The 13,011-nt window shown below is 43.0% G+C and overlaps 1 long non-coding RNA gene across 1 annotated transcript; it reads right to left on the reverse strand.

Moving 5' to 3' along the window:
• Positions 1–3,671: 3,671 nt before the first annotated feature.
• LOC310908279 lies at positions 3,672–11,608 on the reverse strand. Its single transcript, XR_014589825.1, has 3 exons — positions 10,059–11,608; positions 9,300–9,361; positions 3,672–7,158 (listed from the first exon to the last, which is right to left on the reverse strand). It is a non-coding gene; the product is annotated as an uncharacterized lncRNA (long non-coding RNA).
• Between the last annotated feature and the right edge of the window lie 1,403 nt (positions 11,609–13,011).

Genomic DNA, 13,011 nt, shown 5'->3' on the forward strand with positions numbered 1-13,011 from the left:
CTTTGTACAAGGAGGGTACATTTGCACATGTCGGTGCCAGTGACAGAACATGCAAGGGAAAGTTTACCGGTGGCAGTATCAAAGCTACGAGCAGAAGATGCAAATGAAGTTAAAGAGGCTTGAAAAAAGAGGGAAGTTAGTGAAAAAGTATCTAAAGTAAGCATTTCTTGTCTGAGTGGAACACTTTAGGCTTAGAAAGGTTCACAGCAGCAGTTTGGAAACAATCCTAGATATTTTTATCTCAAGACACACAAGACAGTGGGAGAAATCACTGAAAGATTGTACAGTGGGTATCAGGGACACAGAGGTGTCCCTGTCAAAGGCAGAGGTGAGAAATGTAAATGCAGATGCAAAATATAAAAGAGAATTTAATTTTGTGGTGAGAAGGGAATATACAGGGTATGTTTCACTAGTACTTCAAGGCAGAAAATGAAAGAAAGCTGGAATTGTGACAGACAGTTACCTACATAACCAAATACCTTTGGATTTACTGTGAGGGTGATAAGGCACTGGCAGAGGTTGCCTGGTGAAGTTGTAGGTGCCCCATCCCTGCAAGTGTTCAAGGACAGAGTGGATGGAATTCTGAGTAACCTGGTCTAGTGGAAGGTGTCCCTGCCCATGTCAGGAGAGTTGAAACTGCCTGATCTTTAATGTCCTTTCCAACCCAAACAATTCCATGATTCTATGGTGTCAAACAATCCAGTGGCTCATATTGAGCCATGAAAAAAAGTGACCAACATATGGAATGGATATTTACTGGCTGAACAAGCAGGTTTTAAGTTCTCCCACAAAAATGAAGCAGAATGAAAATAGTGGAGGTAACCAAATATGCCAAAAGCTTCCTAAGAACACGAAAGCTGCATCATCAGCCAAGTGGCAGAGAAAGGAAAGGTAAGCAAAGAAAAGTAGTCAGTATCAAGTCTAAACAGAGCATTTAAAGGAGGAAAAGTAGCAGATCTTAGCTAGGAAAGCAAGTACAAAAGGCAACATGAAGTGACAGCAGTAGTTATGTTAGAAATAAAAGATAATGCCTGGGAGCATGAAATGCAGTCATAAAAAGGCTGTCACAAAGTCATTTTTGATGAGTGGATAATATTGGTAATTTAATTTTTTTTTATTCTTCTCTGACTCTCACACTTGTGTATGTGCTCTGCTCTTCCTGATGCTCAGATATAAGGCTAAGGTCAGACTGGACTACCTTCTTAAGGTTTGGTCCACTTTTTTTCTTTTTAAATCTAAGAACTTGGTCCCACACCTGTTTAATTGATATCAAAACTTTCTTGACGGCTTTAGCAGTAAAGCATGAAAACTGAGTTCAGAACAAATATTGGTGCAGGTTTACACCACCTTCCCCTTCACAAAAAGTGTGTCCCACCTCTATAGAAGACTCTGTGTGTATCCCTCATGGTCAGATTTGTAGATGTGCCATACTTGAGGCAATTCAGATTTTAAATGTCTGTTTTCTGCAGCTTGATTACCTTGGAGAAAAGTGCAACAGGTTTTTGTCGGCAGGAAGTTACCCAGGAAAGGGGACATACCTCAGAGAAAAACAAGTATGACTAAAAGAGCTATCAGACTGATTTTACACATCTGTTACTTTCTACAAATTCACAGGATGTTTATGTGGATCTCTCTGATCACCTTCTCTCACATTTTCCACCAATGTTTGCAAGCCAGCATCATTTGGGAGAACAAACCTGTAATGGTCACTGAATTTTGGAAAACATCTCAACAGCAAACAGATTTACCAGTTTCATGGTAATAAATTATTGACACTGTAGTATTTCTAGAGGGAAATAAATCTATGAAGCAGCAAGCATCCAGAGATACTTCTTCAATTTGCCAGCCTTTACACACCAGACAAAGGGCCACTGCTGAATTATAGTGTTTTCCCCTACCCTTGTCTAATCCAAGACCAGTTTGGTCTTAAGTTTGTTGCAAACAAACTTTGCTTAAATTTGTTGGCAAACAGCAAGCCCTGGGAGAAGCCTGCACTTCATCCATCAGCAATAAATGTAGGGACATTTGATTTTTGTATCTGACAAATAGATAAGAGTGGCCAAATTAATTTTGGTGAATAATTTTCAATGTTTTGGGGGGCAGGAATAAACTTCTTCCAAAATTAGTTTCTCACTGACAAGCTGGAGAGAGTGAAACAAGAGGAGTGACAGAGAGAAAAAGGTGTTTACCCCATCGGAGGAGTCACATTGCTAAACTCTAACCACAGTGGCTTTAGACAGAAACCGCAAATGTAAAGATCTGGAGAATGTCACAATCTGGTGTTGCTAAGAAGCCTGAGCCCTGCTTTTGCAAAACTTGAAACCTTAGTTATTTCAGTGCAGATTCATAATTAGAATTGCTTTAAAGAAGCAGCTCTGAAGTGGCTTTAATAGATACACCCATACAAAGCAGCAGCTGTAAATGCAGATGAGATCTTGAAGCATTTTCAGGTACTGTAGCAAAAGGAAGTGGCTCCTTTGAGGCGGGTCTGTAGAAGAAAGTCACGTATGTCTGTGGACTTTGTGCCTCTGAGCAACCTGAAATTTGTCTGCAATTTAAACACCATGTATTAGCACATAACTTCCTTTTCCCTTTATACCGGTTTTTTAATTGTTCTGCTCCCAAACCGAATGCCACATCCAAACTGTGAGAGTGTGAAAGGTGGAAAGCCATCTTAAGAGAGGTGGAAAGAGTGAAAGCAAGTGATGTTTCCCTTGAGGCGTGGGAGGGGTGTGTGTGTGTGTCAGAGAACAAGTAAGTGAAATGTGTCCCAGGAAACCTGTCTCAGAAGCAGCCAGGAGCAGATGTTAGGAGGAGAGTAGTCCTTTTCTTACAGAATGATGTTACTCTTAGCAGAACTACCCAGCTTCTGGCATGGCTGTAGAAAAGGTAAGGCTTAATTGGCTCACTTTCATATGTCAAGGAGCAATTCCTTCATACCCTTTTCATCAGCAAACTGGTTTAAGGTGTTGTCTATTCTACCACTAGACATTTGGTTTTAGTGCTGTGACATAGCTTACCACTGCTCTAGCAGTGATAGTGAAGATGTTTAAAAAGTCATATTGTACACTGGATCACTGAAGAACAGCTGAAAAAAGAAGGCCAAGAAAAAAAGATCAGTTCACTGATCTAGTTTATAGGCCCTCAGAGAGATGCATCAGCACAACCGAGGGGATTAAACTGAGGCACTGTGATGGCAGTCTTAAATTGACTTTGCTGATAGAGAAAATTTAAGAAGGAAATATATGTACACCCCAAGACAGGAGAGGAAGGGAGGAGCTGTACCTGACATACTCTAGCATTTGAAACAGTTATTCTATTTTTCACCTCTCCCCAACCCTCAACCCTCCACCCACACAGTTCCATGTGAACAACCTGCTGAACTCCTGCTCTCTCATTGTAGTTCTCGCTTCAACTTTAGTAAAAGAGGAACATGTTTTTACTTTCTCAATACATTAATGACAAGATCTGCTGCTGAAAACCAAACCATTTACATACAGCATCTCTGGTCATTTGGGATACCATTCAGAAGCACACTTTTCTAATACTGTACTGCAGTAAGTATATTTATCACATGCCAGAGTCCCTTCTTTCAATAAAATGTGAATGACACCATCCTGTAGAAAGGACTTTATTCGGGAAGCAGGTTATCAAACAGCTGTGCTCTGGCTGAAGTAATGAAGTATCCTCAGATGAGGATATCCTAGATGAAAACTTCTGTCTGAGGCAAAGTCTTCTTGGACCTTGTGAGTTCCTCCAGTCCCCGAGATAAGATTACAGCTCCATTTGGCATGGTTACAGACACCACATTCCTGATCTGACATACTAAGAATAATGGCCCAGAGCTCTTTTCATCCAAGAGGTACCTCTGCCATTTAAGTGAAACCACAGTGCTAAGCAACAGACATTTTTTTGTTCATTATATCCTTGTCCAAACTTTGTTTCCTTTAGCCCTGTTCTCTTACTGCTCACTATGTTCTATTCAGCTATAAATTCAGAAAAACATGCATCCAACACCAGTATACAAAAGGGCAAACACGAATGCAAGCTATCCAACAAAAGAATCTTTGTCCCAAAACTCAGATTTGGAATCTGTTTCCTGCATTGGGCCTATCCAGCATAAAACATCCTGTAGCCTGCCTTTAAAAAAGCACAGTAACTGTTTTGGGGGGGTTTGGGTTTGTTAGTTTGGTTCAGATTTTTTGTTTGTTTGGTTGGTTTTGGTTTTGGTTTTTGTTGGTTTTGTTTTGTTTTTGGGTTTTTTTGTGTGTGTTTGTGTGTGTGTGTGTGTTTTTGTTTTGTTGTTGGTTTGTTTGGGGTTTTTGTTTGGGTTTTTTGTTGTTTGTTTGTTTGGTTGGTTTTTTGTTGATATTTTTTGGTTTTTGGTTTTCTTTTGTTTGTTTTTGGTTTTGTTTTTTTTTTTTTTTTTTTTCCCTTGTTTTTTGTTTTTTATTTTTCTGAAGAAAACAATCATTTTCACACTATCTGCTACACCTTAGCTCCTTCAGTGATAATTCAGCAAGTACAAAATTTTAAGATTGTCTGCCCTGGCCTCACAGCTCCCTGGTTCAAGAATTGCTAAGGAGTCTTTATTAACATATCAAATACCTCCTTTTCCTTCTCTGTTTCTCAGAGGGGGCAAGAAATGCTTCAGATTCCTGAGGTCAGAAGGGTTTGACCTTAGCAGAGAGTAAGTTGAAAGAATAGCATCCTTCCCCTGCCCCTCTGTCACCCTGCACCTGTCATACTTATGACAAGCCAGGCTTGGGTGAGGTACTGATAAGGAAAATACACTTAAAAAAGATGGACATATCTATCTAAACACTGTTTAATTCACTCTGATAAGGTAGGGCTGTGGAGAGCTTTCTGCCGCCTTTGCTTATATTTTCCTTCTGTAGATCTCAGGCTGGGCCATGTTTTCACAGAACCAAGAATTCAATAGCAGAGTGATTGTGCTATCAAAAACAGGACTTGGTTCAGAGAACACGTCAGAGTGACAGCATTTAACTATTTCACAAAATTTATTCATTGTTTTAATTGCTTTTCAGCATCAGCCACCTTTAACAGATCTCTAAACAAAAGGCATCTAGCTGAATGTTCACTTCTCTCTTCCTCCACCCCCTTTTTTAACACGTTCTTTACAAAAAAACAAAAAACAAAAAACCAAAAAACAAACAACCAAAAAAAACACAACAACAAAAAAACAAAAACAAACAAACAAACAAACAAAAAAAACAAGAAAGCACCCCTACTTTCAGCTTGCTGCCTTTCTTGAGGTTACTGTGTGAGATTCTTCTCCACTAATGGTGCCTCTCAGTTTATTCCGTGTCCACTGTTTGTTTTTGGGCTCAGCCTGCTACAGTAATCAAGGCCAAATATTTGCTCAAATGAAGTGGCCCTGTGGTTCTCATTTCAGGAAGCTGGCTGAGGACAAAGTGAAACTAGCTTGAAATTCTCTAGTATACCCAAGAAATGTTAAGAGCAAGGGATTTTTCCAATGCTGTAGAAAGTCATCCAGATTCCCACTATAGCTTTGTTGTGGGAACTACAGGAGAATTAACTTGTTTATAGCCTGCTCCTATTAAAGACACCACTTCTGTCTGCCAGAAACCAAAGTTGGTCCCGTCAAAACCAAACTTTGGGATCATTCTGTAAAGCTACAGCCAGAAAGAAGACCCAATGTGAAGTTACTCGAACATTCATTATCCCTCTTCTGCAAGGCTGAAGCCTACATTTTTCTGATAAGAGGAGGCTACATCCTTTGTGCTTGCAAGTCAGTGGCAGGTCTTATAAACACACCCACGGATTCTCAGCATAATGTATTGCAAGCTCTGTGCATCTGGAGCCAGTGCATGCTTTTCTCAACAACCCCCCTTTCATTTCTGCCAAGATTCCCTCCTACATTTAGGACTTTTTTCCTGCTCTCGAGAGCCTCCTCAATTCTTCCAGCTCCTCCAGCTTCCTACTGTCAGCACGGACTGTTCTGTATGGCTTTGCTGGTCAGCTCTGCCTTTGGGAACATATGGACCAGCGCAGGAAGCTGGGCACAAAAATCTGTGCATTACCCTTATTCTCAGACCTGTGTTTGGATAAGGGGGATGGACCAGAAGACTGAACTGACAGTGCTGACACAGGAGGCAGAAAATTCACCAGGACTTCCTGAGGCATTAGCTTTGAAGGATGTGAGAAATTGCCAGCACAGATCAGATAGGTGCGGTGCCATCACTGTGGGAAGCCTCCTTTCAGATAAGGTGAAGATGAGCTCCATTTAACACAGTTAGCCTTGTCTCCTATTTATCAGATCATCATTTCCTGGGATTAGTCTGGAACAAAGAACTCACTGGGCATCCTGTGTGATTTTATAACACACCGATTCTGGTCAAAAATCAATAACTCGCTGAGTAGCAGGCTTCTGAGCTGCCCAGGCTAGCGCCTGCTCTTGCAATTTCTCAGCTACCAAGAGACAGGAAAATTTTAGAGGAATCAAACCCACAAGACAGAGGTGCTCAGGGACTTCTGGAGTTCCTTCATGTCAGGTAGTAACTTGTGTTAGGCCAAGATGTAAGGAGTCCTACAAGCACTGCTGCCTTCTTGCACTGGTCCAATGGAATAAAAAAAATTTAAAAAAAAAGAGAAAAAAGAAAAGGAGGTTAAAAGGTTTTCTGTGGAAGAGAATATTATTAATATTATTTGGACTTTGAGTTATAAACTCAAGTATGAAACAGACCTAAAGCACAAAATAAAGTAGCACTGCTCTCTCCTACCTAATGGGGCAAGTCATTCAACCAGTGGTAAATTCTGTCCTCTCCCTCCTTGACTTTTCTGTTTGTACATAAAGTTAAAGCATCCTTAAGCCTCTTACTGCTCTACTACTCTCCTGATTACAGCTGCCATCTAACACTGAACTTGAAACACACCCCTGTACCTAAGTTTGTGGCTAATTGCGAGAAACTGCAGAAGCCTGTAATTCTTTGACTCTTTATAGAGGAATGTACATGTATAAAAGCCTTTTGAATTTTCATAAGCCGTCCCTTAGATGTGGGATAGCAAAATAAAAAAGATGAAAACAAGATGCTCACCCGATGATTCAGCTTTCCTGCAAAGTTTCTTCAACTAGCCATCATAACCCTGAAAATAATCTCCCCATTTTCCTGTGGGCTAGAAACACATCAGCAATGAGGATCATAATTTAAGGTATTTTTGTTTCTACTAAGAACTGTTGAGAAAAAGCTTTGCATTACATGGAGAAAAAGAATCATATGCAGAAAGAGGGTATGCATATGTTTGGTATTGTTGGATTTTGGTTTTTGAGGATTTTTATTTTTATTTTTTTTTTAACTTTAAGGAATGCTAAATCAGGCTTAGCTTTGCTAGGAGACATACCAGCTGTCTCCAAGCTCTTTTTATGATGATGTCTCTTGTACCTTAATTGAGAAAGCAGGGTGTGGAAGTTTCAACAAAGGCTCCCCTTTGTAGTGTGTTAATTAGGCACAGGAGTTGACAAAACCCCTTAGTTATAAACAATTACCTTTCCCCAGGCTTACTTTCATTTTCCTGAGGTTTCCTTAGGTTTCCAGAGTGGACAAGACTAATTTCTAAAATTAGTCTTCTAATTAGCAAGGGAGAAAAAAAAAACAACAAACAAAACCCCACACCAAATCCAAGCAGAAAAATAAGTAAAGCAGGAGGAAAAACACCATTATAATTAGAAGCACTTAAAGATGCAGGGTTTTTGTACTTCTTCAGGATACAGGAGACCAAGGTCTTTTAAGTCCAATGTAAAGACCCTTCTAAAACTGAAAATCTAGATTATGGTCCCCTGGAAGTTACTCCGGGTGTAAATGCTCGGGAATGTGAAAGTATGAGATCGGGATTTGTGTGCCCTTAAATGATTGCTATCTTGCCCCTGCAGGAGGAGGAAAGAGAGGAAAGTAAGAATGGCAACAATTTCTGCAGACATCTCCTTGCCTGCCGGTGTCCTGGCTGGCTGCTCAGCATGTGCCCAGATTTGGGACACACAACAGCTGGGAGGGGAGCGGCCCCTGCCCTTCTCCCTGATGGCAGTGACCTCACCCATTGGCACCGAGCTGTCCCCAGGGCAGCGCCACCCACCCAAGCACTGAACCGTCCCCCTCCTCCTTCCTCTGCCTCCTGCCAAGGGAAGGAGCAAACCCCAGGGGCTCGGGGCTGTCCTTCTGCCTCAAAGAGAGGCAATCTCGACGATGGAAAACTGTACTATAAGGATGACTGCCATCTTAACACCAAACATTTTCCACCCTGTGCCCTGTGTTAGCATGAAAATTCTCATGCTGCTGCACTCTAATCTTGTTTTCTGTTTAATTTCTGGAGAAAGATCAAGCAAGGCACATGAATCCATGGTATTGGGAGAAGCACATTATGATTCAGTCTCTGGTCAGTGTCACACTTCTCTTGTTGCCTCTGATAGTGCTGTTTACCCTACACCTTTACAACATAGAAGGCACCAGATATTCAAAGTTGCCTTTGTGTCCAAGGAGATGCCCAGAAAGCAGGGGATCGACATTTATGTGGGACTGGGGAAATAGTAGCTCAAGCTACATTCCCAATGGGGGCTGCATAGCCCATCCTGCCAGCAGACCTGGAAAAGACTGTTTAGGGGAAAACTCGTAACTCTTAGTGGCAGCTTCCCAAGCACAGCAGTTCTTATTGGGAACTTGCCTCTCCTGTCTGGAAGAGACTGCATATAGCCCAGGAAAGATAGGAATTCTGACCTTTATTGCTGCACATCAAACCATTCTTCCTTTCTCTCTGTGTTGCAGTAGCACAGACTAATTCTGAAACCATGATCAGCTCCTGCTGCTTTCCCCACAGAGCTTTCAAGCTCAAGCAGACCAGGAAAATTCAGTGTGAGAGCATGATCAGAAGTGAAGAAAGGTTGAGAGTGGCCTCAATGCGTGCAGCAGGTCCCAGGCAGGAAGTACGTACAGGTACTACCCTGACTGACCAGCAGTCAGGGAACTGAGAACCCCATGGCAGCACAGAGCTACTGCACGTACGATGGAAAATGTTTAAACTGCTGTAGTTGGGGCCCACAGGAAACTTTTGGGAAGTGTGTGCTGGGTGTAAGACAGGAACCAAGAGAGTCGGTGTTTAAAATATGCACTGACGAGTTGCTTCATTACTTAGAGAAAAACTGAGTAGGGGGAATGGGGTAAAACTCAACTACATCAGGAAACAGGTGAATAATTGTCTGACAGATACACCTGGTCTCCTGACTGCTGGTGTAAGACTTTGCTGCTGCTCAGCCCACAGTGTCTTACTCATCATGATCTCCTTCCAGGAAACATCAGTCTTCTCTGCATTTAGGTATGGATCTCACACACTGGAAAAAAAGCAAACAGAAACATAGGGTTGCTTGTCATTTTTGCTAAGTGTCTTATTTTGACCTGATCTACTTTCACATTCTCCTCCAACACCTTACCCTGTTCATATACCCAAAAGAAGAAGCAGTGAAGTGACACCCTTCAAACCAATGAAACTTTTGGCCCATGAGCTGCTGACGAAAGACGCATATGGGTGGACCACAGCTCCGCTCCTGCAGGGCTTTCTAAAGCAATTAAACAGTCCCAGGCAGGAGGCTTTCTGCAAAGGCCAAGGTAAGGAGTCGTGAAGGGCAGAGCACCAGGAGAAACTGAACCTCATGACCTGGACTTGCACATCCATGTGCAGAGACATGGGAAACATAGCCTTTCTGGAGCTGGAGTGGTAAGTGGAGCTCTGGAAGCTGGAGGCAGGAAAAGCCTGACTTGGGAAGAGCGAAGCAGGTAACAATCATACAACTATTTATGGCTCTTTTTCCTTGTGACAACCGCAGCCTTATAAGGGCAAGAGCGCTCCAGCCGGCACAGAGCTGCGGAGGCGGCGCCTCCTGGGGCACTCCTGATGTTTGCTCCCAGGCTATCTGCCTGCACAAGCCGCTGACCTCCTTCCCGGGAAAAACCCTGAGAACCCTTGCTGAATCCAGCTGTTCAAATTTCAAACTACAAAACGCCTCGGCTCCCCTCCCCTTCTCCTCATACCTTCTACTACCTGGAGCTGTGGTGAAGCAAAGAGGTCTGCTTTTGTGATGTTGTGGGTATCAGGGAGCACTGGGTTGAAGAGTGTCCCCACAGCTGACGTGGGAAATATATTCTCATCTGGTTGTGACAGTACTGAGAACCAGAAGAAAAAAGAAACAAAAAAACAAACAACCCTCCCCATGCCCCTCCCCCCAGTGCTGCTTGTTGGACACAAGCAAGTGTGTGAAAGGCTGCAGCTGGACAATCTGGTGCACAAACTCAGTTGCAGATCATGGATGTGCTTCAGAGCCCCCCAGTATCTCTGGCTGAGCTTCCATTATGTGTGTTGGGTTCTTACACATTTCAGCCCTGTCCAATCCACCCAGATGAACTATGCTGGAAACGGTTTGCAAATAAAACTGAATATAAACATGATAAAAATGTCACTGTCATCAGATAAGGTTGCTATGCACATGAAATTCCTGATATGAGTTCATTAAACCAAGAACATGAAAAGTTAAGCCACGTGCATATGCTGCCTGAGATGGGGAGGAGGTATGATGAGTGGGGATTCAGGCTGTAACTTTATTTTTTAGCATTCTACCGGCCCATAACCATCACTCTGGTGTGACTCAATTTCTCCCAACAGGAGGGGAAAAAGGAAAAAAGTTACAGTACCCACCTCCCTCTGTGAATACTGGTGTGGTTTGGGAAGGAGCAGGAGGCAAGGGTTAGCCATGCCACTTGAGAGCTGTGGAGGGCTGGTTTTCCAGAGGGCAAAGCACACACTGACAAAGCCAGGCCTCAGCAGCCTTCACCAAAACCAGTCATATTTAGCACTGCAGGAGGCAGTTATCTCTGTATTATGTGAGGAAACAGGCACTAAGAGCTTCCTCTATTATACACTTCTCGTAATTGGGCTGTTTTTGACTTGCAGAAATGCCTGGGCTAGATGCTCCTACATGGACTTACCAGTTCTCAGACACCCCAGTTTGCAGAAGTGCCAGATGCAATGACCTTCCCTACCACCTACAGAGTTGTAATAGAGCTCACTCCACATGTTTTAAGAGAGGGGCAGGAACTATGAGAGTGGTCTACAGATCAGAGTGATTTCAGGAGATGCCCTCTCCTAAGCCTACCAGACAGCCACCCTTTATCTGCTTTCTCTTTTTCAAGAAAGAGGAACTGTGCACACTTTGCACTGGGATGAGCAACATGGGTTAGATTGACCTGCAAAGGTGGAACATCATGTTCTCCTCAGCTTGTCAAGGGTCAAGGTTGGGGTTTGATAACTGTGTGAAGCCAAGGGTTGTTCCCCTCCCTCCTCTGATCTTCACACTCCCACTTGCCAGTCTCGGATGACAGACAGCTGATTCAGCTGGAAACAACCCTGAATCAAAAGAAAGACAGATGTTTCCAGTTTGACAATTTTCTTGGTACATTTGACTATGTGCCTGCTACAGAGGTGCTGAAAATGCAGTCATGAGCAGCCAGACCAACAGGCTGCTCAGAAACTATGAGGGAACTGAAGTTCAGTGGAGGCCAGAAAGCTTACCTTTCAGGGATATTGTGAATTAATTGAATTCAGTTGTGTGGCTGGTCACAGCTGTTCTTATAGCATCCCATATGCAAGTGGTTGTAATCAGTATCTGAATTAAAGAATGTCTACTACCAAAACCACAGCATCATTTAGCATAAGAGGTAATTTTGGAGGTCTCCAGGTCAACCATCTGCTTGGAGCAGGACCAAAAATTAGCCTTAAAGTTAGATCAGGTTGCTTAGGGCCATATCCAGCTGGGACTTGGAAAACTCAGAGGGTGGCAAATAGTTGGGAAAGATGGGACAGGAAAGGCTTGCGGATATGATTGGTAAGAAATACTGGAGATATAAACCTGTGAGTGAAATAGAAATGAAGGCCAGCCTTGAGATGTAGGCATGCTAGGCAGGAAGACGGTGATTAGCTGGAGTCAGGACAGAAAACAGAAGGACTCAGGAATGTAGCCCTTCTCCACCCTGCCAAGGTATCAGGGAAAAAGTACATAAGAAAGTAGTCTTTAAAGTTTAGAATATAAAATGATATGGTAATATAGTAGTTCTCATAGGCTGCATGCAAAGTTTGTAAGTTTTGTATCTTGCACCGGTTGGTCACTGTAAATTAGAATATTCAACACAAAGATATATAATGTATTGTAACAAGGTCCTCGCTCTCTTACTCTTGCCCTCTCACTCTCCTACCTCTCTTCTACCTCCCTTGCTCCTACCTCTCTTACCCCACTTAGCTTTTTTACCTCCCTCACCTCATATACCCTCTCTCTCTCCCTTTCTCCTTTGGGGCTTTGCTTCAGCCAAGGCTGGTGGCTGAAAGCAGGCCCTCTTTACCCATGACCCTTGCAATAAATCCACGTGTTCCTAGAATATCTCAGGTCTGCAGAGTTCCTTGTCCCTGCCATCCACGGATGCTACTACAGCAAATCCACCATCTTTTCCCCCATGTCTTTCCATCAGGACATGTGCCATCATGAGCACATCTGGCAGGTTATACCTTCCGCATAACCACTATTTGGGTAGTAGAAGTCAGTGGCTAGATAGTCCCCCTCATGTGTTTTCTTATCCCTTTGCAAACCAACTCAGCTCTCTCAGACCCTGCCCATATGTCAGATGGTCCAGTTCCCTTGGGCAGCTTCATACTTCTGCCCTGGAGTTGCTCCAGTTTGTGAGTGTCCCTCTTGCAAATGTGAAGGACTATCCTGAAGCAGCCTGAGGAGGGAAAGCAGGTGTCTCTGCCTGCTTGTAGAAGCTCAAGTCTTTGAGTGTGAGCATTGGGGTGTGCATGCACAGCACCAGCATTTGTCTATATGTGTACACAGTGTCACAGGGTAGCTGTGCATCTGCCTCTAAGGTAAATATTGACTCAGAAGTTTAGGTCATAAAAATGGGTGCAAAATCACTCAAGGCCCTCGAGCTGTACTGGTTT

Source organism: Zosterops lateralis, assembly GCF_965231275.1.
Source record: "Zosterops lateralis genome assembly, chromosome: 4".
In the NCBI taxonomy this organism is placed as follows: domain Eukaryota; kingdom Metazoa; phylum Chordata; class Aves; order Passeriformes; family Zosteropidae; genus Zosterops; species Zosterops lateralis.